This window comes from Macrobrachium rosenbergii, chromosome 40 (genome assembly GCF_040412425.1).
Source record: "Macrobrachium rosenbergii isolate ZJJX-2024 chromosome 40, ASM4041242v1, whole genome shotgun sequence".
NCBI classification, from domain to species: domain Eukaryota; kingdom Metazoa; phylum Arthropoda; class Malacostraca; order Decapoda; family Palaemonidae; genus Macrobrachium; species Macrobrachium rosenbergii.
In genome coordinates, this window is record NC_089780.1 from 20,595,968 (window position 1) to 20,622,665 (window position 26,698).

Here is a 26,698-nt window from a genome sequence, read left to right on the forward strand (position 1 = left end):
TTTATAAGTGAGAAGGAAATTTTCTGGGAAGTTTTCGTAAGGCAGCAACAATTTACTCGGATATGCTTCAAGGAGCGCTGGGATTTAGCATGAAGTTTTAAAAAGAAAATATATGTGGCTTCGGAGTACTTAAGGAAATTGGAATATGCGGAAAGAGTATCTGATGAATTAGAAAAGTTCTTATTGAATTTATTTTTTGTTGCCAAAGACCAGATCGAGCGAGATGGGACAGAGACAAACAGACAGACAGAAAGCAGGAAAAGGAGAAATAGGACAGAGACATTAAAAACACCAGGAAAAGGAGAAGGGAGACATATAGACAGACAGACGTTACAACAACGAGGAAGAGAACAAGGAACAAAGACAGGCTGGCAGAGAGACAGACAGACAGGAGCCAGGAAAAGGAGGAATAAGACAGAGAGACAAACATCAAAAACATCAAGAAAAGGAGAAGGGAAACAGGCAGACTAAAGCCATTTCCTTTATGTTTTTAGGAATATACTATTTCAGAGCGTACAGTGGTGATGAAATAACCCTTTTTCGAAATACACCAACTAAAATATTCCTTTCCCCAGCCGTCGGAAATAACACTTGGAAACCGAGTTATTTTGTAAGTTTTCAAGAAAAACTAAACATAAATACAACAAGTAAAAAATGCGCTGAAATTTCTTCGGAGCAGTCGAGTTTTCTGTATAGCTTATAATCAAGGCCACCGAAAATAGATCTATCATTCGGTGGTCTCACTATATGAGCCGCGGCCCTTAAACTTTAACCACGGCCACGGGCCTGTCCTATATCGTTGCCAGAAGCACGATTATGGCTAACTTTAACCTTAAATAAAATAAAAACTACCAAGGCTAGAGGGCTGCAATTTGGTATGTTTGATAATTGGAGGGAGGATGATCAACATACCAATTTACAGCCCTCTAGCCTCAGTAGTTTTTAAGATCTGAGGACGGACAGAAAAAGTGCCGACGGACAGACAAAGCCGGCACAATAGTTTTCTGTTACGGAAAACTAAAACTGGAAAGATCGGAAGTCCAGCATAAGCAAGGGAGGCAGGGACTCGCCAAATGGAAGCAAGATATTTTTCATAATAGGCCATTTGCAAATATAATTTCATTCGATGTATGCAAAATGCATTTCAGTCCACCCCCCACCCCCACCCCAGGGAAAATTGACTAATCCCGTTAATGAAATGACGTTTCGGGTGCCTTCATTTATGTAAAACATAAGCGAATATTTCGATAGAAATGGAGCCTATTGAATGCGCTATTTTTCCAGTTGGGTGAGTTATTGGTATAAATATGAGCATTTCATCTGATTACCTGCGATTTTTCATAATACGATTATATGTCAACTCAAAATTGTCCATCATTTAGTAAGATATTTAATTGAAAAATGACAAGTACATAAGTTCAATACAGAAAATTGACAGACTTTTACGAGGGAGAGAGAGAGAGAGAGAGAGAGAGAGAGAGAGAGAGAGAGAGAGAGAGAGAGAGAGAGAGAGAGAGAGAGAGATCTAAGTATGTATGTTCGGTTTTTACCATTAGGAATAGGAAAATGGATAAAAGATTGAATTTCAAATATTCAAGGAAAAATACAAGCACACAAACACTATATACATGTATGTGTGCGTGTGTTTTACATAAAATTGTATATGTAGAAAAATATATCCAGAAACAAATCATAAAAATTGGACAACGAAGCTGAAGCTAGCGTATCACTGTGACAAGAGGAGGAAATGATATTATTAGTGCCAATACTAATGAGAGAATGAAATTATATCATTAGTATCAGTATTGATGTTCAAATTAGAATTATGTGTCCATTTCAGTGATGGTATTTACGGTCATGCCTTACTTAACGAGGATAAATATTGAAAAGTTTTGGTATTGTCTAACGCTAAATAAAATAGGTTCTTGATAGCATTTAAACTGAACAGGGATTATTTGAAATAAAAAGGAAAGTCTGATACAAGAGGTTTATATCATTAGTGAATATCAGTCTTACTGCAAACGTCACTGTCATGTTACTCCCAGTTGTGGAATTATATAAAGAGATTGTATTTGTGTTCAATAGAGAGAGAGAGAGAGATTGCTCTGAAAATTTCAAAATACAATTTTACCTTTTAAAACAGGCGAATTCTACAATTTTCAACTTAACTTCAGGACGGAGAGTCAAACTATGATAAATTGGGCAGCCCAGTTTAAGTAGAGAGTAGGGATTTGCCTAATGGAGGCAAGATTTTATCCATTATAGGCCAGCTGAAAACATAATCTCATTTGATGTATGCAAAATATCTGAAAAGCTTCTCAGGGGAAAGAGATTGCCTTATGCCATCAGTGAAATCTCATTCTAATAACTACATATATTAAAATTAACAAATCATATTTATTCCAGACAATGTAAGTGTCTTAAGTGCTGATTTCACTGTAGGATAAACGGGCTATTGTTTGTCGATAATAGATGTCTATTAAATTCTATTGTCTATACAGTGCTACTATCTGTTAACTTCCTCTCATCCAGTATTGTGTAGAAGGATAATATGTCTTATTTTTATATTAAAAAAGTTACAATAACATAAATATAGAAGAAAAACTGGTCGGTATAAATGATGGGCATAAAGTTAGAGAGAGAGAGAGAGAGAGAGAGAGAGAGAGAGAGAGAGAGAGAGAGAGAGAGAGAGAGAGAGAGAGAGAGTAATCTAAAACTAAAATCAATGTAACAGCCGAAAATCTATAATATTTTTCAAGGCCAAAATCATAATTCTGAAACCCTAATTTACGTAAAACGAAACCGAAGATAACCCCTAATCTTTCTCTAGTTAATGAATTTTCTAAATCTTTTCTCTAAAAACCCTCTAAAATATTTAACCTCCACATCAGAGATGTTTGCCCTAGAGTTTACAATCTGTTAAGTTTCTGAACTCCGAGTAGAAAATGATATAAAATTCGGGACCTCTCCCGATATTTCTTTTTTGGGATGGAGGATAGGGGAAAGTTTTGTTGGGGTTAAGTTGGCCCAGTAGGTTTTCTAAGCTCGAAGTTTGGCCATTACCCTGTGGCAAACAAGAGCCGAGACGGGGGAGAAAATAGAACGAATGAAATTTGATGCAGTGTGAGAAATAGTGGAGTTCAAGTAACATTGATGCAATAGAATATGATCTATACTTATTTGTCAGTGAGCCAAGAAGGACTGGTGAATATTATTCAAAAAATTGTTATTCAAAAGTTATAACTGGCACTCGAGATTTTATTGTTAACCCTTGGGTTATGGTTAAAAATAGCAAGAGGTGAAAAATAATTCAATGAAATTATTTCAGTTGTATTATTCATCGAATCTTGGCTCAATTTAATTTTCATACAGACGAAGGCTTTTTAAACAACTCTTCAAGCAGGAGTTTAGTAAAACGTGTGTCATTATTTTAATACTTTAGCTTTTAATTCCAGTCCGTATTCATCGATTTTGGAAATAATGGTATCATTTAAAGTAAAGCAATTGTAATTTCGACATTAAGTAAGACTTGACTGTGATTTGGGAGAAAAGGCGAGGGTATGGGTACTGTAAAGTAAATCGCATTTGACTCAGTCATACTGATAAAGAAAATTTATTACGAAACATCTCTCATATGATATTAAGATTCCTGATGGAGAAATGATGCCAAATTAGATATATAATAATAGGATGAAGAAGAGAACTCATAGTTTGGGCATTATACTTTTATTAACTAGAAGCATGTCCTCGCTCAATCAAGCTTTGAAGTAATGTAATTACCTAAACTTTTTGTGAAAGGTAATTGTTGGATTAAATATTTTTTATTTATCACAAACACATACTTATCTTGGGGAAATAACCCCCACCAGAAAACACACACACAACACATACACACACACACACACACACACACAAGAAACCACATATGATGTTTCGAGATTGCCTAAGTTTTAATTGGAGATCTACATTCGCCGCTCCCATTGGCTACTGTGTGAATGCAGCATAGGGCCTCTAGCCTTCAGTACTTTTATAATAAACATTTTGCCAACGAAAGGGACATACCCACGATACAATTATAGCCTTAGGAAGAACTCGTGCAAGAAAACATTTGCCTGACTGTGATACTGAGTAGGATATTGAAGGACGTTGCTAATGCCTCCCGTAGTTTCACTCAGTGTAGACGAGGCTTTACAAGACATTTCTACCAGGCTGTTATGAGTACTTTTGCATAGCCCTTTCAGGGTAAATGTACCAAATACTAACAAAATAAAAAAAATAAATAAATGATTACCTTCGCTGAGCCGAAGGGAATAGGATCGAGTTGTTAAATTATGGTCGATATAATATTTTAAAATTTTATAACATCGAGGACAAAGTATGACTCAAATTCTTTAATCTAGGTACTCTTTATTTTTTGCTTAGGTAAAAACTGCTTGCGTAAAAATGAAATGTCCCAAGGTCTACTTCACTCTTCCTACGAGTGCACTTTGCGAGTTCTTGGCATAACAGGTACCCCCTCGTATTTTAATGAGACATTTACTATGCAAGGTCATGGTTTTTTTTTTTTTTTTTTTACTTTTGTCCGCTAGTCTTAATATTTTTCACCAAATGATATGAAAATCACATGATGCATATATGCGTGCATACGCAATGTTTGTGTGTATATGTGTGTGTGTGAATGTAGGTGGATAGCAATCTTTAAATGTCCATCGCGAACTTTTCATTCGTAAAACTGTAGAAAAACGAGGAAATTAGTCAAAGGTCACTGAGCAAGACAGTCTTTCACTTCTGCCTGAGAGCCATAAGTGGTGATTTCTGAGAAGCATATCTCTGATTCAGGTTTATTAAAGGTTAGAAGAGGATTGCACATTTGCAGAGAAATTCGTAGACGTCAAACTTATATTTATTTACTGGAAAATAATTGTAGAACAAAAGTCGATGAGGAGAACCAATTTTAACTGACCTGACGTTGCACAAGTAAAATGTCCAATAGTTCATAAATTTTCAATTTAGAGGTCAAACTAAAATCTCATTTTGAAACTCAGACCACAGTTACGAAGACAATTTTCTGCCATGTAAGAATTACCACATATCTCAAAGGATTCATTAACTTTACCTAAAGTCCTTTTGGTGCGTATCCAAGTAATCTTAGCTACTTTAATGAACTCCCACTCTTCAATTTTTAGGGCACAAGAGCTCAAGTCATTTCGTGGGTGTACTGACTTTCATGGAATGCAAGCATTTCAATTAATTCCTTCTTTTTATCAGACACCTTTTTCAGCATTTAAATGAGTTTAAAAGTGTAAATCACTGTCATTGTGTGAGTCGCTTCTAATGGAACTGAACGTAGAATAAAATTAAACTATTCCTTGTTAAAGAATACATAAAGCTTTTAATTCACACGCTTCTTAAGGGAAGGTAACAAAATATCTCTTTTTAAGGAGAGGTTAAATGATCACTTTCTGTTTTTTGAGTAATATTTCAGAATTGTGATTAATATGTAATGATTAATTTTTTTTATTTTCTTAATATTCCAGAGTCTTGGTACTTTATTTTATTATGGGTGACATATTTATGTAACAGTATGGATAAAACTCGAAGCTCAAAAATAAGTGACTTTCTTTTATTATGATTTGTTGCTCTCGGCTCCAGTCTCTTTTAAATCCTCAATATATATGTTGTTCAAGACTGTTTCATTCAATTTCCTAGTTTTTATTACAACATTTTTTCTATTTAAAAGTAACCGTATTCTGTATTTTTTATTTGTTCCATATAATAATTTCGACGTGTTTATTTTTTACTTTTTTGTGCAGACATTTTCTTAATTTATCCCTCCATTTCTGTATTACATGTAGTTGCAAAAGTGATTATTCGTCATTTTATCCAACAAGAACTTCTTTTTAATTCCTTGAATATTAGTACGTCTTCCGAAATATTTCCATTATTCAAACCTTGACAGTTTTTATATTTTGAATTCATACACTGCTAAATTCCACTTTAGTTTCAATTTATTTTCACGCTGTGTTTTATTGAGTGCTATCAATTACGAACTCAGTTCAAAAAGCTACACGACTCTCCCGACATTTCCTCTTCATTTCAGAAACCATTTATCAATTTCTATAAAGGGCAGCTTCCTTTTACATTTCGAAATCATTTCCTTTTCGGCGTGGATTCATTTTGACTGGTAAAAATTTTCATTTCCTATATGATATGTGTCGATTATTTATCGTAGTTGATAGAAAATTAATCTCGTTCAGTTTCCGTTTTTTAATTTCTTTGCGATAGGGCTCTCGATTATTATATCCTAGATCCTATGTTATATATATATATATATATATATATATATATATATATATATATATATATATATATATATATATATATATATATATACATATACAGATATATATATATATATATATATATATATATATATATATATATATATATATATATATACATAAAAAAGCATTAAGCTACAAATGTCCTTTATTATCCAATCCGCCCTACCTCTCGAAAGAAATATATTTCATATATGTTACCCGACGGGGAATTTTTTAGTTGATAATAAGTTCGTCGTCTCGTGGGCTTGAACCACGGAAGACATGAATATATATATATTATATATATATATATATATATATATATATATATATATATATATATATATATATATATATATATATATATATATATATATATCACTAAATCGTGGCATTTATGTTTATTATTGTTTTTATGATTGATACACTCTAACATTTAGCACGACCCAAATCGCCAAGAACGAAACCCTGAATCTTCAATAATATCTGATCAGCGTCAAAATCCCAATACAACTAACCAGCGGAGACTCCCGTCTCTCTTCTTGCGCATTCTCCTTATCCCGCATTATCAATTCGCGCACGTCCTTTCCCCCCTGACTCTTATCTCTGCCGAACTCTTGAGTTGGCAGACGTGAGAAGATTGCGCAGCGCCATCCATCCTCTCCCAAGGTCTTGGGGGCAATGCTGAAAGTCGTTCCGCTGTTCCTGTTCCTGTTCCGTCTCCCCGTTTCTTGTTCCTTCCTCCTCCCTACTACTTCGGTTTCGTGTGGGAATCTTGGTGTTTTATGAGAGAGGGAATTTGGTTTAGTAAATACTCATGCGTGTCTTCGTATGGAATATAATTTATATATATATATATATATATATATATATATATATATATATATATATATATATATATATATATATATATATATATATATATATATATATATATATATATATATATATATATATATATATTTATACACATATATTTATATGTATATATATATATATATATATATATATATATATATATATATATATATATATTTATACACATATATTTATTTGTATACATATATATATATATATATATATATATATATATATATATATATATATATATATATATATATATATATATATTATAAATACACGGACCTTGATCATTGCTTTATCCTTGTTAAAATGTTAAATATTTAAATTTTGCTATTGTATTATACACCAGAGGTAGTAACCTCAATACGATATTTTCACTTCGACTGAAATGACATTCGACTCTCTCTCTCTCTCTCTCTCTCTCTCTCTCTCTCTCTCTCTCTCTCTCTCTCTCTCTCTCTCTCTCTCTCTTCCTGAGCTAATCCGGAGCGATCTGATCTACCTCCGTTGTAACAGATTGATTATGTTGACCCTAGCAATAAATACTTAGTGGTTAGTCGACTACGAAGTGTCACCCCTGTATGTCGAGCAAATGAGATGATAAAAGTGATATAAGAAATAAAGAATAAATTATAAGGATTCAGTTGTCATTTACTCATACGTATTATATTGTCATTGAAATAAGTTCACAGGAGAAGTGATATTTTCATTATATGTTTTTCTCTGTTAAATTTCAGAAATTTTTTATCGTGGGAAAGTGATTTTTGGCATTATATTTCTTACGCATCTGGATAGCATCATTTATTGTAATTAGGACTTTTTATCGGAACATGGTTACAGGCTTCATTTGTACATCTTTGGAAAGTAACGAGTATACTAGTCAAAGTAATTGCCGCCAAAGACACTAATTAAATCATATAATTTCAAGTACAAACATTTATATTTTGCTGAAGCGATAACAGTGAGGTATTTCATGCAATTTTTCTCTTAGATTAATGAAATTCCATAAATGGCAGATCACAAAATTAATAACTTTCTACGGAACCCAATTAATAAAGAAGTGTATTCGAATTCTGTGATGAAACTCATATTATATGTAGAAAGCAATCTGTATTTTCGTTTTTGGTCAGTGACAGTTGTCTGGTAAGATCCAAAAGTTCACATTGTAAAAAAAAAAAAACTCATTTAAACGAAAACCCATAACACAAAATCTGTAAGGCAACGAAACTTACTCATTCGCGTCACCCCGCGAAAATCGCTTGGATCAGGAAGGCGAAAAGTGCCGTCGAAAATTTCTCGACTCTGGAAAATGAAATGTCTATTACCACTAAACCTTGACTGAAGTCCTGCCCTGAACCTCAATTTCTGTACCCTCGGACCTTTTTACGTGCCTTTTTAACACCATTTATATGTCAGGCACTCGGGCCTAGTAAGAATCGCCGCCGTCCGTTCCGCCCCGAAATGACTTTGGCAGCTTTGCCTGGATGTGAGGGAGGTCGTGGAGAAAATGTGACATATCACTTCTTCTTCCTCTTCTTCTTCTTCTTCTTCTTCTTCTTCTTCTTCTTCTTCTTCTTCTTCTTCTTCTTCTTCTTATCTGGTTGCTGTCTTATTCTCTCTTTGTTTTTCCTCTCTCACTTCTTTGCCTTCAGTGAGTTGTCGGCTTTTTTATTTACTCTTTTTCTATTTCTGGTAATTTTAAAGGAACATATTCTCAGGATATTTTCCCTTAAGCATTTCCTCCTCGTATATTCTCGTCCCCGTCTCCTCTCTCTCTCTCTCTCTCTCTCTCTCTCTCTCTCTCTCTCTCTCTCTCTCTCTCTCTCTCTCTCTCTCCGTTCCTTTCTTCAATCTTTTATATTTACTGTCTTTCTGTTTCAAGGTTGTTTTAAAGAAATTCAGTCTCAGAATTTTCCCTCAAATTATTTCGTCCCCATATATTCTCTCTCTCTCTCTCTCTCTCTCTCTCTCTCTCTCTCTCTCTCTCTCTCTCTCTCTCTCTAATCTCCTTCACATTTACTCTCATTTTATTTCAAGTTTCAGTTTCAGAATTTTCTCTCAAACCGTTTCCTCCTCATATATTCTCTCTCTCTCTCTCTCTCTCTCTCTCTCTCTCTCTCTCTCTCTCTCTCTCTCTCTCTCTCTCTCTCTCTCTCCATTCCTTCCTCTAATCCCCTCCATTCCCAGCGTTTAGGTTTCCCCCAGGACTACTCACATCTCGAGGTAATGTCTGTCTTCTCATGATTCCAATTTTTATTTCTTTCTGATGCAGATTTCCACGGCCATTATACTCAGGCCGTGATGCCAAAGGACAATAACTCGATTCCTCAGAGGAAATGGTCAGAATGGATCATTTTCTCATATCCACCTTTGTCGTTGCTTCCGCGAATTTGGCGTCGTAAAGAGGGATCTGGGGTTTTAAGAGATTTATACCCCGTGGTGGCTGATGGGTTTTGTTCCCCTTATTGGAGTTTTAAGTTCGGGTTGTGTTTGTATGAGTTTGATGTTATGAAAATTGATATTTGGGTTTATATTTTCGATTATTATATGGTTATTATTGTAAATGTTCCTCACTTTATAAATACCATATATCCTATAACAATTTTCCTTTGTAAAAGCGTAGACAGCATAGAAATATTTTCCTGATAAAGCAACGCACAGGAAGAATAATTATGTAATCTCGTTTTGGTTATTCTTTACATTTACCTAAAATTGTTTTATTGGGGGTTATTTTACTTTTTATGTTACGGCAAACATATCACCTAATGTTTCAGAAAACATACAAAAACATTAAGGCCCAGATTTTGGAGATAAATTGAACGAATAAAACAAGTCTTGCTGGTTGTCTCTCGTATCGCTGGCTTCTACACAGTACCTCTAGGCTCCCAGTTAAATATGCACAGTGTGGCCAGAGAGTTTGTCGGCAGAATTTCGAGAAGAACAGGGAGGTAATATATACAGAACAATCAGAGATTATCCTCCCGTCTAAGGTGACCTGAATCCAATCTGAAAGCCAGATCTGGTTGCTAAATTTGAACGGAGGCCTTTCATCCGATTCTGCCCAGAAATCTTGTGTAATTATTCTCGACAGATTTGAAATAATGTTGCACTCGAGTGACGGATATGAGGCACCTGTATTGGAAGGAAGATAGAAATCATTTATGTTCGTGCATATACACAAATACACGTATAAGAATTAATACGGATTAAGTAAGGCAAGATGGAGTTGTGATTTCCAGTCGTAGGCTACTTCATTATGGTAATTTTCTCCTAAGTTCCTGCAGGAATTTTATTATTATATATATATATATATATATATATATATATATATATATATATATATATATATATATATATATATATATATACCTGTATATATACATACCTATATATATAATATATATGCATATATGTATATATATGATATACATACACATATATATGTGTGTGAGTGTGTATGTGTGTGTTTTAGCAGTACCCACCAATTCCAGCCCTCACTCCAGTTAAAATCCAATTCATTTCCAGCGAAAGGTAAAACGCTTAGCGGAATATTCCCTTTGGACTTTTATCTCCGAATAAGCGAACACCTTTTCCTTTTCTCAATTCCAAACTTTATTAGATATTCAGCCGCAGCTTCGGATCCCATTTGCACGTCATATATCCCCTCCCAAATTCGTACAATAATAAATGAAAAGTCGCACGAGGTAGAGGGGGGCCGAGGGGGGGGGGCGAGTTTTCTCAAACGAGGCACAGCCATCATTGCCAGATAAAGGATGGCCCTCATTCCATACACCGGCATCGTATTTGTGGGGGGAGCGGAAGGAGATCCCATTGCTGAATTGGCAACATTTGTTACGCCATAACTGCCGATGACATTTGTGAAAGACTTGCTTATTGAGACAGTTTTTTTTTTTTCTGGGGCGTTTCAGGCGAATTTTCCTTCTTTTATCCTCTCTCTCTCTCTCTCTCTCTCTCTCTCTCTCTCTCTCTCTCTTACCCCGGTAAGTGGAATTTAGAGTTTGCAGTTCTGCCTTAATACAATTCTACATAACAGAGGGATTCCTTCAGGCTCTTTCCTATCAAAGTAAGAGTGGTATCATTAAGCTATTTTGAGACAGTATTGTCTATTATCCTTTACTGTCTCTTGTCTGCCTTTTTTTCAGACAGAAAAATAGAAAATGAAAAGATGAAACAGAGAGAGAGAGAGAGAGAGAGAGAGAGAGAGAGAGAGAGAGAGAGAGAGAGAGAGAGAGAGAGAGAGAGGGGAGTTGAAATGAAATCCTGAGATTTGAGGCAAAGACTTGGCCCTTTCAAGAAAAGAACATTGTTCACCATCTGACCTGAGGGTGTTAGTTTTGTACCTGGTCGTTAGTCGACAAATTTAGGAAGAGACTCGGGGAATCCTTGTGGGCCGATGTGTATGCTACCGTACGTATCATTATCCATTATCAAATATTCATCTTTATCACAAGATAAATCAAGAAATGGGAATTTTCGGACATATGTGTTCTCTATGTATAATTATTGTTTATAAGTTATCATCATTATTGATTTAGAATTCAATTAAAATCCAGAACCTAGAAACGTGGTGTATGTTTGCAAGAATGCTCCAGATTTCTTTATCATCTCAAGATAGTTCATTTTGGATAACTACTGTAAGCTGTTTAAGCCACGAAGTAAATGGGGATCATTTTCTTAAGCTATCATCATAAAAGGTCCATTGCTTAATTCCCCACTAAGATTCAGAATCTGATAAACCTTTCTTCCCAGTATAAGGCCAGATTCCATCTAGTGTTTGATAACGCATCGTATCATTCATTATTATGCAGTTGACAGGTTTGGTTGAGATCATGGTCACCAAGTGTTGAGGCTTCTCTATATCACTGACAGCATAGTGCCACTGAACTGATATGGGTGCAATTGAAATAAATATAAATTTTTAAAAGACACCTGATTCCTCTAGTCAGTGAAGCAATAGACTCGATACTAGTACAGATTCAGATGACTGCTGTTATGGAAGACCTTCCTTCCTTTCAAATAGGTATTGAAGCTTTCTAAACATGTATGGATTCACGGAAAAATATTATTCAGCATAATATTAAATTAACTTTGGAAAACATAATATTAAATTAACTTTGGAAAACATGCACGGCTTTCTAAACCGACGTGAAATAGGACAAAGTTAGGGTAAGAACACAAAACATTTGGTGTGGAAAACACGAAGTCTTAGAGTGCGGAAATGATTGCACAGTGCGGATAGTAAAAGAGACAGCAATCATTATTATCAGATATAAAACTGCGCTCATACCGAAGGAGACACAAAAAATAGAATTCGACACAGTTATACAAACTTGTATAGAAGATTATCGCGAAATATAGTTCTTGAAAACAACCACATCAGCTCAATAATACCTAAAACACATATTTCAAGTATTTCTTTGGGAAAAATGAAAGTGTTTGCACTATCAGAAGATTTTACGCAACATACCTGAAGTTCACAGAGCCGTCCCATCTCTTTAAGACTGTAAATTGTAATTAATTAGAATTTATTTGGAAACAAGAAGTCTTAGCCAATATATATATATATATATATATATATATATATATATATATATATATATATATATATATATATATATATATATATATATATATATATATGTGTGTGTGTGTGTGTGTGTGTGTATACAGTACAATACATACGTATGCACTTTCTCTTTTAATAGGCTGATCAAACCAATAACCCAATCGACCAACCCAGGTTTTAATTATAAAAGGAGCCTTTACCATGACAAAATGTTCTTTGACGCCAAGCCATAGAGGACTCAGTCACCGAGCTTAGATTTCTCGCTCCCAGACCTAAATTCCATTAATTAACAGGTAATTGGCGATAGTGAATTTTAGAGACTCTGTAAAACACGGGCAATTGCTTTTCGATATCGGATCAGAGTAAAAACAAAAATAAAGGGAGAAGTTTTGAACGATGAATATTGGAGTGAAACGAAGTACAGTGAAAACGTACATTTTCTCCAGCCAAATTCTCCAAGTCGAAGTTGTTGTTGCTTTGATTAGCGTTCGCCGACGAATCATTTACCACCTGGGGATATTTTCCTGGACAAAAATGGAAAAAAACTTTCTTCCCAGCTGTACATCGCGAATCAATAAGCCGATATTGGCAACGCATGAAGCGACCATTGCTGCAGCTGCATTTTTTCATGCTTTTTTGTTTTGAACTCGCGAAAGGGGCCTTGTTTCGTTCGGAATAAAAGCGGATTCCTCTCCCGTTTGTTTGTGATCGAAGTCCTCTTCTTTTCAAAGATTAATGAGATGTTTAGTTCACCTTCAACAATATTAAACAAGTAAAAAATGCGCCGAAGTTTCTTCGGCGCAGTCGAGTTTTCTGTACAGCGTATAATGCTGTATGAAACTCTCAGCGACGGTCTATGAAACTCTCAGCCGTGGCCCATGAATCTTTCAGCCACGGCCCGGTGGTGGCCTTTGTTGTTGGCACTTATAGCGGTTCCAGGTGCACGATCATGGCCAATTTTACCTTTAAATAAAATCAAAACTACTGAGGCTAAAGGGCTGCAATTTGGTATGTTTCATGATTGGAGGGTGGATGATCAACATAGCAATTTGCAGCCCTCTAGCCCCAGTAGTTTTTAAGATCTGAGGGCGGACAGAAAAAGTGCGGACGGACAGACAAAGCCGGCACAATAGTTTTCTTTTACAGAAAACTGAAAATGGTAGTTAAAACCTTTTAATAAAAAGATAATCTTCACAAAAATCCCAATATATTTGCTAATATCTCGTCTAACAGTCATTCATTAAAGACTGCACCACAGAGTAACCGGAAACCACTAAACTGTTTGATTAGATCATGACTTGTCGTAGTTTCCAATTACTTTTCGATCTCAGCTAACGCCTGTAATTTAATCCGGCCGGGGAATATTGGACTCAACCGCAGGATCTATAATTAGATCTCGATTACGATGCTGCTAAGAGATATAGCCTTCTATAACCTTCTATAATCAGGGGCTAATTTGTCTATTTAAGGAAAATCAACTCGGGATCGGAGGGGGGTGTGACGTAGATAATTATTGGCAGTATCTGATTACAGTATGATAACGGGATTCTGGGGTATTTGGAGATGTATAACTGGAAGGTATTGAGATTCTTAAATGCAGGTGAATTTTCAGGGGTTCGTACGGTTAGTTCAGATGGCTTAGTTATGACGCGTATTTTAATATTGATTTCTTAAAGGGTAGGGGTTAGTGTATATTGCCTGGTTATTTGTTATCACCCTTTGTATTTTCTTATCGTTAAGTAATCAGTGATTTGAGCTGGAAAGTAAAAATATCTTTTTGTTTTGTTACTTTCATTTCTAATGGTGATTTTTGGAATAAAATTCAAGTTATCTTGACTTTCCACCTTTCTCTTTCTGCCACCTGTATGTGCATTTAAATGGCATAACAAAATCTCCTCCCCCCAAAAAAATCATTCTTTTCCCATCCTGGCTCATGTAAACACTATATCAACCATTCTCCCTCAGATTTCAACCTTAACAATACAACTATTGAATAAGACTTGTAAGCCACACCACTTCACATTCAAAATCCCAAGATGCAATTATCTTTTTACATCTATAGGTTTTCTCCCCTTACAAATACAAGTTATGAGGCTACAAACCAAATGCCACCGCCATTTGGTGCTTTTCTCACCACGAAGGCAGCGAGGATGCTATTATTTACACAGGAACGTGATTGTCAATGACCTCATGCGACGGGGGCCACCTGGTACGTGGGCGGTATTCGTCCCCGCCTAAGGTCAACAACCTTTTGCAAGGCGCTTTTCTGCTTCGGGTAAATCATAGCTAAACTCTAAAGCATTGGCTCTTCCTGTGGTAAACAGGTCGTTTGTCACAGGCTTGTTATTCATCGCGCATTTGTAAAAATACCTTTCTTCCTCTCAGCACCGAGGATGTTGTTACTTGGTCAGATTATGTAAGAAAGTAATGTGACCGAACAGATTACTTATAAGATGACTTCACAAAAAAAATTCATTCCATGAAACATTATTTGCATATAAAAAATATAATGATTAGATGATATCTAAAGGACTAAATATATATATCGATACCGTTATACAATAAAGGAGAGGAATCAGTTCATAGGGCCTAGGTATGTTTTGATAATCAGTCACTTATTTTCACGCTCAAGAAATATAAGCAACCTTTTTAACATTACAGGCTTTAATGGCCTCAGAAATAATTGCAACTTTATTTTCGATGAACAAAAACTCTATTTTTGGTGATCAAAAACTTGACTTTTGAAGTGTAAAAACTTTATTTTTGGTGACCAAAAGCTTTGTTTTCGATGAGCAAAACTTTATGTTTGATGACCAGAAGCTTTATTTTCGATTAGCAAAAACTTCATGTTTGATGAGCAAAAACTTTATTTTTGATGAGCAAAAACTTTATTTTTGATGAGTAAAAACTTTATGTTTGATGACCAGAAGCTTTATTTTCGATTGGCAAAAGTTTTATTTTCGATTAGCAAAAACTTCATGTTTGATGAGCAAAAACTTTACTTTCGATGAGCAAAAACATTATTTTTGATGAGCAAAAACTTTATGTTTGATGACCAGAAGCTTTATTTTCGATTGGCAAAAGCTTTATTTTCCATTAGCAAAAACTTCATGTTTGATGAGCAAAAACTTTATTTTCGATGAGCAAAAACTTTATTTTTGATGAACAAAAACTTTATGTTTGATGACCAGAAGCTTTATTTTCGATTGACAAAAGCTTTATTTTCGATTAGCAAAAACTTCATTTGTCGAAGAGCAAAACCTTGACTTTCGATGACCAAATCCACATCTGACAAAACACTGAGAGACAGAACATAGGCAGTCAAAACCAGCAACACTAAAAGCGAAAAGAAAACATAAGCAGGTTTAGATTCTTTCGTTCATGCTTACGTCAGTCATGAGCGAAAAACCCATAAAAAGAACTGACGAGAGAAAAAAAAAATGGGAAGACTGCCCGTGAATAATTCGGCGGATTCTGCCGGACTCATTTGCATACTGATCGACTAGAAGAGAGTTTGTGCCGAAAACTTGGGACGCGCTTGCGGGCGCGATCGAGAAAGATGGCCGTAATTTCCCTCCCCCTCGATTTAAAAAGAAAAAAGCTGAGCAATTATCCTTCGTTTTGGCGATGGAGTCGAACGGAGGAGATCCGTAATGCTACAAGGAAAAAAAAAGGAAAAATAAAATCATATCTTTTCCTCTTTGGAAAATTATCCCTTTATATTTTTATTTCTAATTATAGACAAAGAACAATTATTAAATGTCATTATATTTTCTTCTAATTTTAGAGAAATAAAGAACAATTTTTTTCTGTTAAAGTTGAACATAATTTTCACTATTTATTTATGTATAATATTATAACTCATTATCAGTATTTTGGGTATCATTCATTATGCATTAACTTATGTATAAAATCTTGCGGATACTTCATTCGAAATCCATAAAAATATCCTACCATCGTATAAATTGTATCCTTAGTTATATACATTATGATAAAGCACTTCAAGAAGTACTAGTTCTTGTATATCTGAGTTATTTTTTCTATGGAAATAGGTACCTTAAAATTAAGGACCGTGTGTGATTTTCCAATAAATCAAATATATTTTGCAATTTTCCTGATTAAAAACCATTCTCTACTAACCTTTAGCCTATTCCATGAACATACATTCCTTTTAATCATTAAATCTTGAGTAAAACATTTCCAATTTAGTCCCAGCTGCTAAAATAATTAGATCCCTGCTAAAGAGACTTTACGCAAAAACTAAAAGGAGCAAAATAAAATGTAGGAAATCCAATTAATTTTCTTCAAACACTCACCAGTAAAATATCGTCGTAAAAGTCAAGATAGAAAAAAAAGAAAACGTCTAAAAGTATATAAAAATTTACCGAACGAAATAACTTCTCCAAATCTCATTTGCCATCCGGGAGCTCTTGCATATTTTCTCGGGGCCGCACAACCAACTGAGGTTAGGTGCAGGTAATACCTAATCGTGGAAGTCGCGTTCTGCCGCTGTAATAACCGGGAATCATATTCACTTTGCTCGTTGTAGCTGGCGACAAATACACGGTCCGCTGTATTCCATTTTAGGTTCTCGTTGCATTTAATTGAATGTGTTATTGGCTTGCTTGTCTCCCCCCCCCCCTTTCTTTGTTGTTTTTATGATTTTTATAGTTTTTTTTTTTTTTCGTTTTTTCATATAGATGTGTTTGGACACTGCTGGGAATTTGTAGCGGTATTAAGATATTTTAGGTAAATTTCATTGTTACTGCACAAAACAGTAAAACAGTAACTAAAACAAAAAATATTATAAGGGTAAAAAACTTAAAGCCATGGGGCATGTTCATTATCAACAAAAAGAAGTTGATTTTATGTACGATGGGAAATGTGATTGATTTAATCAATAAATAACCAGTAAACTGGGATTAGGTGCCCCAATAATCTGCTCTATCTAACAGTCATAAAATATTTAATGAAATCTTTATTATGAACATATATACATATATACTTTATGTAAAAGTCTCTCTCTCTCTCTCTCTCTCTCTCTCTCTCTCTCTCTCTCCTCTCTCTCTCTCTCTCTCTCTCTCTCTCAGACGCAGAAGCATACCCATCCAACACGTATACTCAGGGGAAATCTAGAAACGTCAAAATACATATTTCAGTGACTGTTCTGTCACACAGTTGGAAAGGTGTGGTGTTGTCTTTTTATCTCTGCCTCTTGAAGGCTAAAGTCCATTATTTCTTGTGGGTTTAAGACTTTTTTGTCTCTTTTTCGTTTCTAGTTTTGTTTATTTTTTAATAGTTACATTTTTCCTTTAGTAAAAACAGTCTGAATATGATTTAAATTCATTTCCTCTCTCGTCCAGTGTCATTTAAAGGTTGTATGGTTTTTATCAGTTGGAAAATATTATCTTGATAAAACCGCACTCACTGACTACCCATTTTCACCTAACTTCCGTAAACTAATCGCAAAAACCTAATTCTATTTCCTCATCAAATACTTTTTGAGCACAAGCATGTAGAGTACTCAGATAGCTGAAAACTGTCCGATTTCGCAATGTGACTGTGAAATAACTTGCCTCAATAGATGCTCACTTCTCCACTCACCTCAGTACTGGTATTTGCCCATTCTTCTTCGAAATACATATGTGAAAACTTTTAAAACAGCAAGCTAATTTTCGAAAGCATTAATATACAAACGTTCACTGTTGCGGACGAGGCATTAATTAACTCAATACAAACGGTTGTTTGGGAACAAATCCTTTGTAAGCTGGGACTAGATCAATACAAATTATGCGTCATTGGAAACCGGCCTTATGGTGTGCTTAGAGAAGTTTATTTTGGTGACTGTTATTGTGGTTGTTTAATATTATTCACCAGGTAATCCTAATCCTGAGTCACGGAAAAACCTTACTCGAGCATTTTGAATGTAAATAAATATTGACGTCTGGTGAGTAGATATATAAAAACAGTGAGATTTAAGATCAAATTCAGTTCACGTTTATTTTCTTCTGACTAAGGGTCAAGCAGAATTGGAACCCTAAAAATTGTGTTTTGATATGAAGGGTTGTTTATTTTCTTGCCATTAAACGTAAACAGAAATTGCACTAGTAGGCTGTTTTCATAGAGAATAATTTAAATTCCATAGTTCTGCTGTTGACTGTAAAGTCATCGGTAAGTTCTAAATGACTGTCGAAGCTCATTTGCCATATTAATTGAGTTATCAGTCATTAATGATTTACATGGATAACGGCAAAGAGAATAACCTAGAGATGTTTAAAATGTGTTGTGTATTGATTACCGATATAGAATTTTAATTTTTTTTTTTTTTTTGGTAATTCTATGCTGAAAGCAGGATTCATATGGAAAGGAAGATTATTACGATTAAATACTGAATTCGTAAGCAAAGCAAACACAATCATACCATGCTTATCTGTGCTTCACAGTCGTAGTAATTTCTAATAAAAAATTAATAATTCGGTAAACAACCAAGCAACCTTAATTTGTGTCCAGTAAAAAGTCGACAGAGAGTACTTAAAAAGATAAAAAAAAAAAATACTAGAAAACTCGTGATTCCCGAACAAACAAAAAGTAAACAACGGATCAATAAGATGAAGCTATAAAATAAAATTTGCCTGTATTGAACAACACCTAAAAAATTGTAAAAGATAGAACATAACTACGTGAAAATTCTTTCAAACAAGTCCTGACCAAAACTGTAGAAAAACAACGAACAAAACAGTTGTGGCCGACCCCCAGATTCATGCATTCTGTTGCGCTCACACAACATCTGCAACATTATCATTCTCCTCACGTACGTATCACTCTCATAATGACCGGGGACCGTTTTGGCATTCCGCTGAGGGAGGGAGGGAGAGCTGCTGCAACCGGAATGCATTTATGCAGGTGGCAAGACCCTTTCCTCATTTTGTTCGTTTTTGGATCTTTTGCCTGTGTCTGTGTTTTGATTACTTGTCATGGGAGATCTTTAAGGGCTTTATGTTTTTTTTTTTTTATTTGTAAAAAAAGAAATCATTTTTCGTGAAGTGGGAGCAATCCACTTTTTATTACGTTCCTTTATGTTTCGAAATTATGGTTATTAAATATACAAGTCCCTTGCTATTAATGATGGAGGTTCTTTGAGAGTCTTGTACGGTTTTTTTTTTTTTTTTTTTTTTGGTAATTTGTAAAACTTTTTCTCGTGGAGTGGGAACAACCCACTTTTTCGTCAATCGCTTTATGTTTGGGAGTTGTGTTTATTAAATTTTAAGTTTCTTACTGTTAATTTATCTTACCCTACTTTGCGAGTTGGCTCCATTATCATTTTTTTTTTAGTTTTTTGTGTAATTAATTTTATCGTTTTTTATAGCAGTTAGTAAGTAATTATAGATGAGATCATTGGTATTTGGGTTAATTCTTTTTAAAATTATAAGAAGTTTTCATTACGAAGAATGTTTTAAAACGGTTCATATGCTGATTGTTTTCTCTTGTGCAGACCATGAATGCTGCGTCCCCTTATAATGTATTTTGTCTTGCAATTGATTATACCAGCCTCATTAACCCTTTACATTTTCCTTTTATCTGTAAACCTTTCATTCACAGCAATAAATTTCCATTTGCTCTGAATACCCTTCCTCTTAAATTAAGGTTCAGTGAAAGAAAAGAAAAAAGAAAACGATAATTTCGTACACTTTCGTTTGACACAGTAGGATCCAGGAAGATATTAACGTCAAGAAAACGCGAGAAATATTCGAACAATAGTTAAATAAAAGATTTGAAAGATATACCATCATTACCATCATCTCTGTAGAAACAGAGAACCTTACGCACAGGACGTAATATGTTTGACTCAAGTTCCCGAATTAAAAACCACTAATTACACTAATTACTAACAACTTCATGATGCAAAGCAAATCGTTGGGTGGGAGCATTAAATGAGATCAGGTAAACATTAAAGACTTTTTTTGCTCGAGTTCGAACTTGTATCACAAGACTTCCATTTACGATTTTTTTTTTAACGAAAGTTTTAAATAGATTTCCGGTTTCGGATTCATATGCATAATTGCTTATTGGATAAAGAATTGAGATCGGATTACTTAAGGGATGTGAATGTGATTTCATTTAAAATCTTGGTGAAGAGATTCTCCTAAGAAATTAGATTACACAGTAATAAGATACAGTGAAATATATAATAAGATACAGTTAAATATAACAAAATAAATAATTTCCTTTTTACCAGTAACTGGGAAGATATATAATGAACCATAATAAAATATACGCAAATAAAATAATTTCCTTTTACAAGTAACTGGGAAGGTACCTAACATACGATAATAAAATATACGAAAATAAAATCATTTTTTTTTACCAGTATCTGGGAAGGTACCTAACATCCAATAATAAAATATACAAAAATAAAATCATTTCTTTTACCAGTATCTGGGAAGATATGTAAAATACAACAATAAAATATGCAAAAACAAGATCATTTCCTTCTACAATTAACTGCGAATATACGTAAAAAATAAAAGAAAACTTTTATACGTATTTCAACGACTTTTATCATCCGGAATTTCCCGACCAAACGTCTCCTCCGAATATTATTTGCGATTCTAGCTTGCCAACATATTCGATGTGCATTGTATAAACCGAGGTTTTGTTGCTACCGTAATTCCCGGTGACACACACACAAACACTCTCGGTGTAATAACTGGAATCATATACATACATTCGGGTCGTAGTCTCTGACAGCATTACTCGCCTCGTTTCATACCGGTCCGGTTTCATATTGCGTTTAATTGGAAACGCAGAGAATGTTCGGTTGAGAGTTCGACTATTTTTATTGTGGTATTTATCATTTTTATAGGTTTTCCAGTGTTGCTGGATACATTATTGCCTAGTTGAGTTTTTGTAATCAAAGGATTTAACATATTTCTACTGCTATATTTATTAAAATTATGCTGATAAAATTAGTTTCAGTATACACTAATTTTTTTTAACGTTTGCCATTTTTATAGGGTTTCCATTGTTACGCGATTCAGTGGTAAATAGAGTTTTTGTAATGAAAGGATATAGTAAATATTTTTATTAATAAATTTATTAGACTTATGCTGATAAAATTAGTATCACTATGTACTAAATTTTGGGTAACATTTACCTTTTTTTTTTTTTAGGGTTTCCAGTGTTGCTGGATGTATCGGTAAGTTGAGATTAGTAATTAAAAGATTAACCAAATATTTTACTAATATATATATTTATTAAGATTATGCTGGTAAAAGTAGTATAATTGAATACCGTAACACATTTCTCTTAAAAATGTATCAGCTAACAAATAATTTAGTCCAATTTCTTATCAAAATCCCCCTGTTACTGGTTTTGATGTCAAGTTAACTTCTTGCACATAAAAGATTTAACATATATTTTACCAATACATCTATTAAATTTATACTGATAAAAATAACATCACTGGATACCGTAATATTTTTATTACTGAAATATACCAGCTTACTATGAATTTACCTTAATTTCCTATTGAAATCCTCCTGAATGATTAGATCTGAGATAACGCTTAGAACTTTACGATCGTCTCCTAACATTCGTAAAGCTGACTGAGAAATGATGAAACCGTCTGAAAACAAATTAGACGTAGTTCACGTGTTCGGGTGTTCTCTTGGTAAGACATAAAATATATCTGATATATACGCAAGGCTTCCTCAGTATTTTCTTTTGCATAATTCGCCACTTACCGGTGTAGTTATGCCCACTTAATGCTAGGAATTTCTCGGAAATATTTTAAAGCCTCGCATTTTTATGAATGCATATCTCGTTTTCATTTTTACGAGTCTCGTATACCTGCGAATTTATGCTCTCATTACGCCGTTATGTTATGCTTACGTATTTCGTCCAGAAAATAGTAGATAATTATTGCTATGCTTTGCTATGCGAATTATATACGCGTCGTGAAAATATGAAATTTCCGGTTCATGGCTTCTGCAAATTTTAAATAAACAGAATGCCCCTGAGGAAAGGTATTTGTTTATTTATTCATTTTTCTAATTTTTCATGACTTCGTGCTTAAAGTTTTTGCAGATGATGTAAGGGATTTGATTATTATTCATATTTGTGGTTGCTAAACATATGTATGAACACACACACACCCACACACACACACACACTATATATATATATATATATATATATATATATATATATATATATATATATATGTGTGTGTGTGTGTGTGTGTGTGTGTGTGTATGTGTGTGTGTGTGTATGTGTATTATATATATATATATATATATATATATATATATATATATATATATATATATATATATATATATATATATATATATATATATATATATATATATATATATTATATATATATATATATATATGTATGTATATATTTAAATTTAAATATATATATATGTATATATATATATATATCATTCATCTTTATTTTCAAGTCTGAAAAAGAACCTAAATTTACATTTAAGCACTAAAATAGTTCAAGTATGTTATCAAAACTTTGTCGGTAATCTGGGATAAATTATAGAAATGAAAATAATTTTCCCAGAATTTAAATGGAAAAGTTATTTAAATAAACCTCACTTTGTGAAATTATTCCAACTCATAGAGGCTGATTCCGAGGTATTTTCATTTTATCTAAAAAACTTTTATAGTCTCTCTCTCTCTCTCTCTCTCTCTCTCTCTCTCTCTCTCTCTCTCTCTCTCTCTCTCTCTCTCTCTCTCTCTCTACAGATAAACTAACGTGGCCATATACGAATTGCACCTAAAATGGAAACTAGGTTCCGAATCTAAAGAACGAATTGCTAAATAAAAGTTGGGCCAGAAATAAAAACAGAAATGCAAATTTGACAACGGGATTCCAAATTGGGAAGAAGAATAGGAATACTGTGCAAGATTGCAAGCTTGGAATAGGACGGAACTGCTAACGAGCTTTGCAGAAGGAAAATGGGAATTCCAGTGCAAACTATGATAGCAGAATAAATGATCTGGTATAAAAAAAAAAATATATATGGGAAATGAGTGACGTGAGAAAATCAGATGAAATTTCTGATTATATACGAAACTAGTACATTACCTACTGATTGATTTCATTATATATTTGTTTACTAAATTTATTCATATATTCCATTCATCCATTTTATTCTTTGAGTTTCCACTCCTTTGTACTAACACCTCTGAATCCTCTGCCCTTCATCATCAAGTCGTTCCACATCAGAGGAAATCCTGATCTATAACTTTGCCTACATTTACCTTTTTACCTTCTCTCTCTCTCTCTCTCTCTCTCTCTCTCTCTCTCTCTCTCTCTCTCTCTCTCTCTCTCTCTCTCTCTCTCTCTCTCTCTCTCTCTCTCTTCGGTGATAATTCCCCATCGGGGACATTCCCGAAGTAGCTTGAATTGGATATTAAGCGACATTTGTAGTTTAGTTTCATGAATGTATATAAATCACGGTGTGATAAAAAAAAATTTCATAATAAGAGCTGCGTGTTCCAGTGAGCTATCATGGTGGAGGTGGGTTAATGCCGAAGGCAAGTACGATTTCAACGCTCTCGACGGGTAAATAAGTGCGGCAGATTCGGCAGTAACTCATACCTCTCTTGGTGGCTCAATGGTTTGACCGTCGAATGGAGTCGCTGGAAGGTATTGTGTCGAGGGATCGAGACCCGGCGGTACCGATCCGTTTATCACTTAAAAAATTCATCTTCGGTGATAATTCCCCTTCGGGGATATTCCCGAAGTAGAGTGAATTGGATATTAAGCGACATTTGTAGCTTCATGAATATATATATATATATATATATATATATATATATATATATATATATATATATATATATATATATATATCACGATGTACTCGTTATCATTGTGGAGTACATCGTTATATTTTATCTTCGTGATTGAGAAGAATACAACAAAGTATAATTAACTTCTGAAGTTAAGAGGGCATTGTGGCTATTACAATTACATATGTATCTGGTAAAAGTGACCAGTAGATTCTACATATATATATATATATATATATATATATATATATATATATATATATATATATATATATATATATATATATATATATATATATATATATATATATATATATATATATATATATATATGTATATATATGTATGTATATATATATATATATATATATATATATATATATATATATATATATATATATATATATATATATATATATATATATATATATATATATATATATATATATGTTCAAGAAGCTACAAATGTCGCTTAATATCCAGTTCACTCTACTTCGGGAATATCCTCGATGGGGAATTATCACCGAAGAGGAATTTTTAAGTGATAAATGGATCGGTACTGCTGGTCTCATATATATATATATATATATATATATATATATATATATATATATATATATATATATATATATATATATATATATATATATATATATATATATATATATATATGTTTGTGTGTGTGCGTATGCATATATATACAGGTATATGTAAACCTATATACTCTGGAGTCAAAGAAAGATTACTCTGATTAAAAGCTTGAGGAATAAATGCAAAAATATGTTTTAGGAATAATACCTTGATCCTCTGTATTATACGAAGCACGCTAGAACCCACGTAAGTTTTATTACTCAAGTCATTAATGACTGTCACTACAATTGCAGTAAGCAGGCGAGTACAGTGTGTAATTATTAGAACAGTCCATCGTAATTTGTATTTTTATTACGTGTAATTATCTCCGGGAATTATTTTACAGTCAGTGTTATAAATGTAAGAATACTTGGGCTTTTTCTTATTTGTTACTAGTTTAAAATTTAAGTAATTTGATATTACTTTAAAATAATTGGCTGGATTCTTTAGTTTGCCATTACTTTTGTAAATTCTTCAAATTAGTCTTTCGTTAAAATGTGTGATTAAAAAACAATATTTATGCGTCAATTTTTCTATTGTTTAGTGGGTTTCTAGCTTAAGAGTTGAAATAAATTATCATTTTGTAAATCAGAATTAACGATACTTCATTTTCTCTAATTATAATTTTTGGCATTTCAAAACTCTTGTACATTTCTTGTAAATTCTTTTCTCATTAATCAGTTATGTGTTTTTTTCTGTTTATTTATTTATTCTATTAAATTATTCAGGAATAGAAATTGTCATAGATATAATCCGGAGAATTCCTGTGATATCCACGTCATGTAAATTCAGGAGAATTTTGAGAGAGTGCTTAATTTTTTGTTCCTTTTATACTCACAGTCGTGGCACATCATACGCAGTATCATACACACTTTGGAGCCATCCCTTCAAAGAGGAGAAATTCGCATAGTGTATACACATACACACACACATGCACGTATAAATGATATCGATATCGATTCTTTGTAGAGAACTTGAACTCGACAGAAATATGTACAGCAAATCGAAACTGCATCTATTTTGATAGTGTGGCGGTTAAGTCAAATGTATTCGTCAGCATCAAACATAAATACAATACATGTATGTTGTTCCCAAGGTAAAGGAAATCCTGAATTAACGGGTATTAAAAGGTATTTCTGATTTAATACCTGAATGCATAGAAAAAGTCCGGAATGAATATTGACAAAACTGTCATAGAATAGAAACGCATTACAAAATAAGAATTAGAAGAAAAGTTTGGAAATAAGTAAAGAAATATGGAAGACTGAAATGCAAACAAAAATGGGAGTACAAACGGGCGTTGCGAACTCTAATGGAAACTGGAATGGGAATGCAAATGAAAGGTGATGAAGAGAATAGAGGAGTGAGGACTCATAACAGAAGGATCAAATCCAATGCATTTTGAAGCAAAGAATGACATTAGAACGATTTTGAAATATCATGCGAGTATGCTATTCATTCTGTTATCACTTTTCAG

General features: G+C 33.5%; 1 long non-coding RNA gene across 4 annotated transcripts in view; it reads left to right on the forward strand.

Moving 5' to 3' along the window:
* Window positions 1–26,698, forward strand: part of LOC136826221 (uncharacterized) — a 516,569-nt gene that overhangs the window by 467,164 nt on the left and 22,707 nt on the right. For all 4 annotated transcript variants that reach the window (XR_010849555.1, XR_010849554.1, XR_010849556.1 and 1 more), the window contains one exon: window positions 21,945–21,970. This is a non-coding gene — a long non-coding RNA (uncharacterized lncRNA). The remainder of the gene's footprint in view (window positions 1–21,944; window positions 21,971–26,698) is intronic.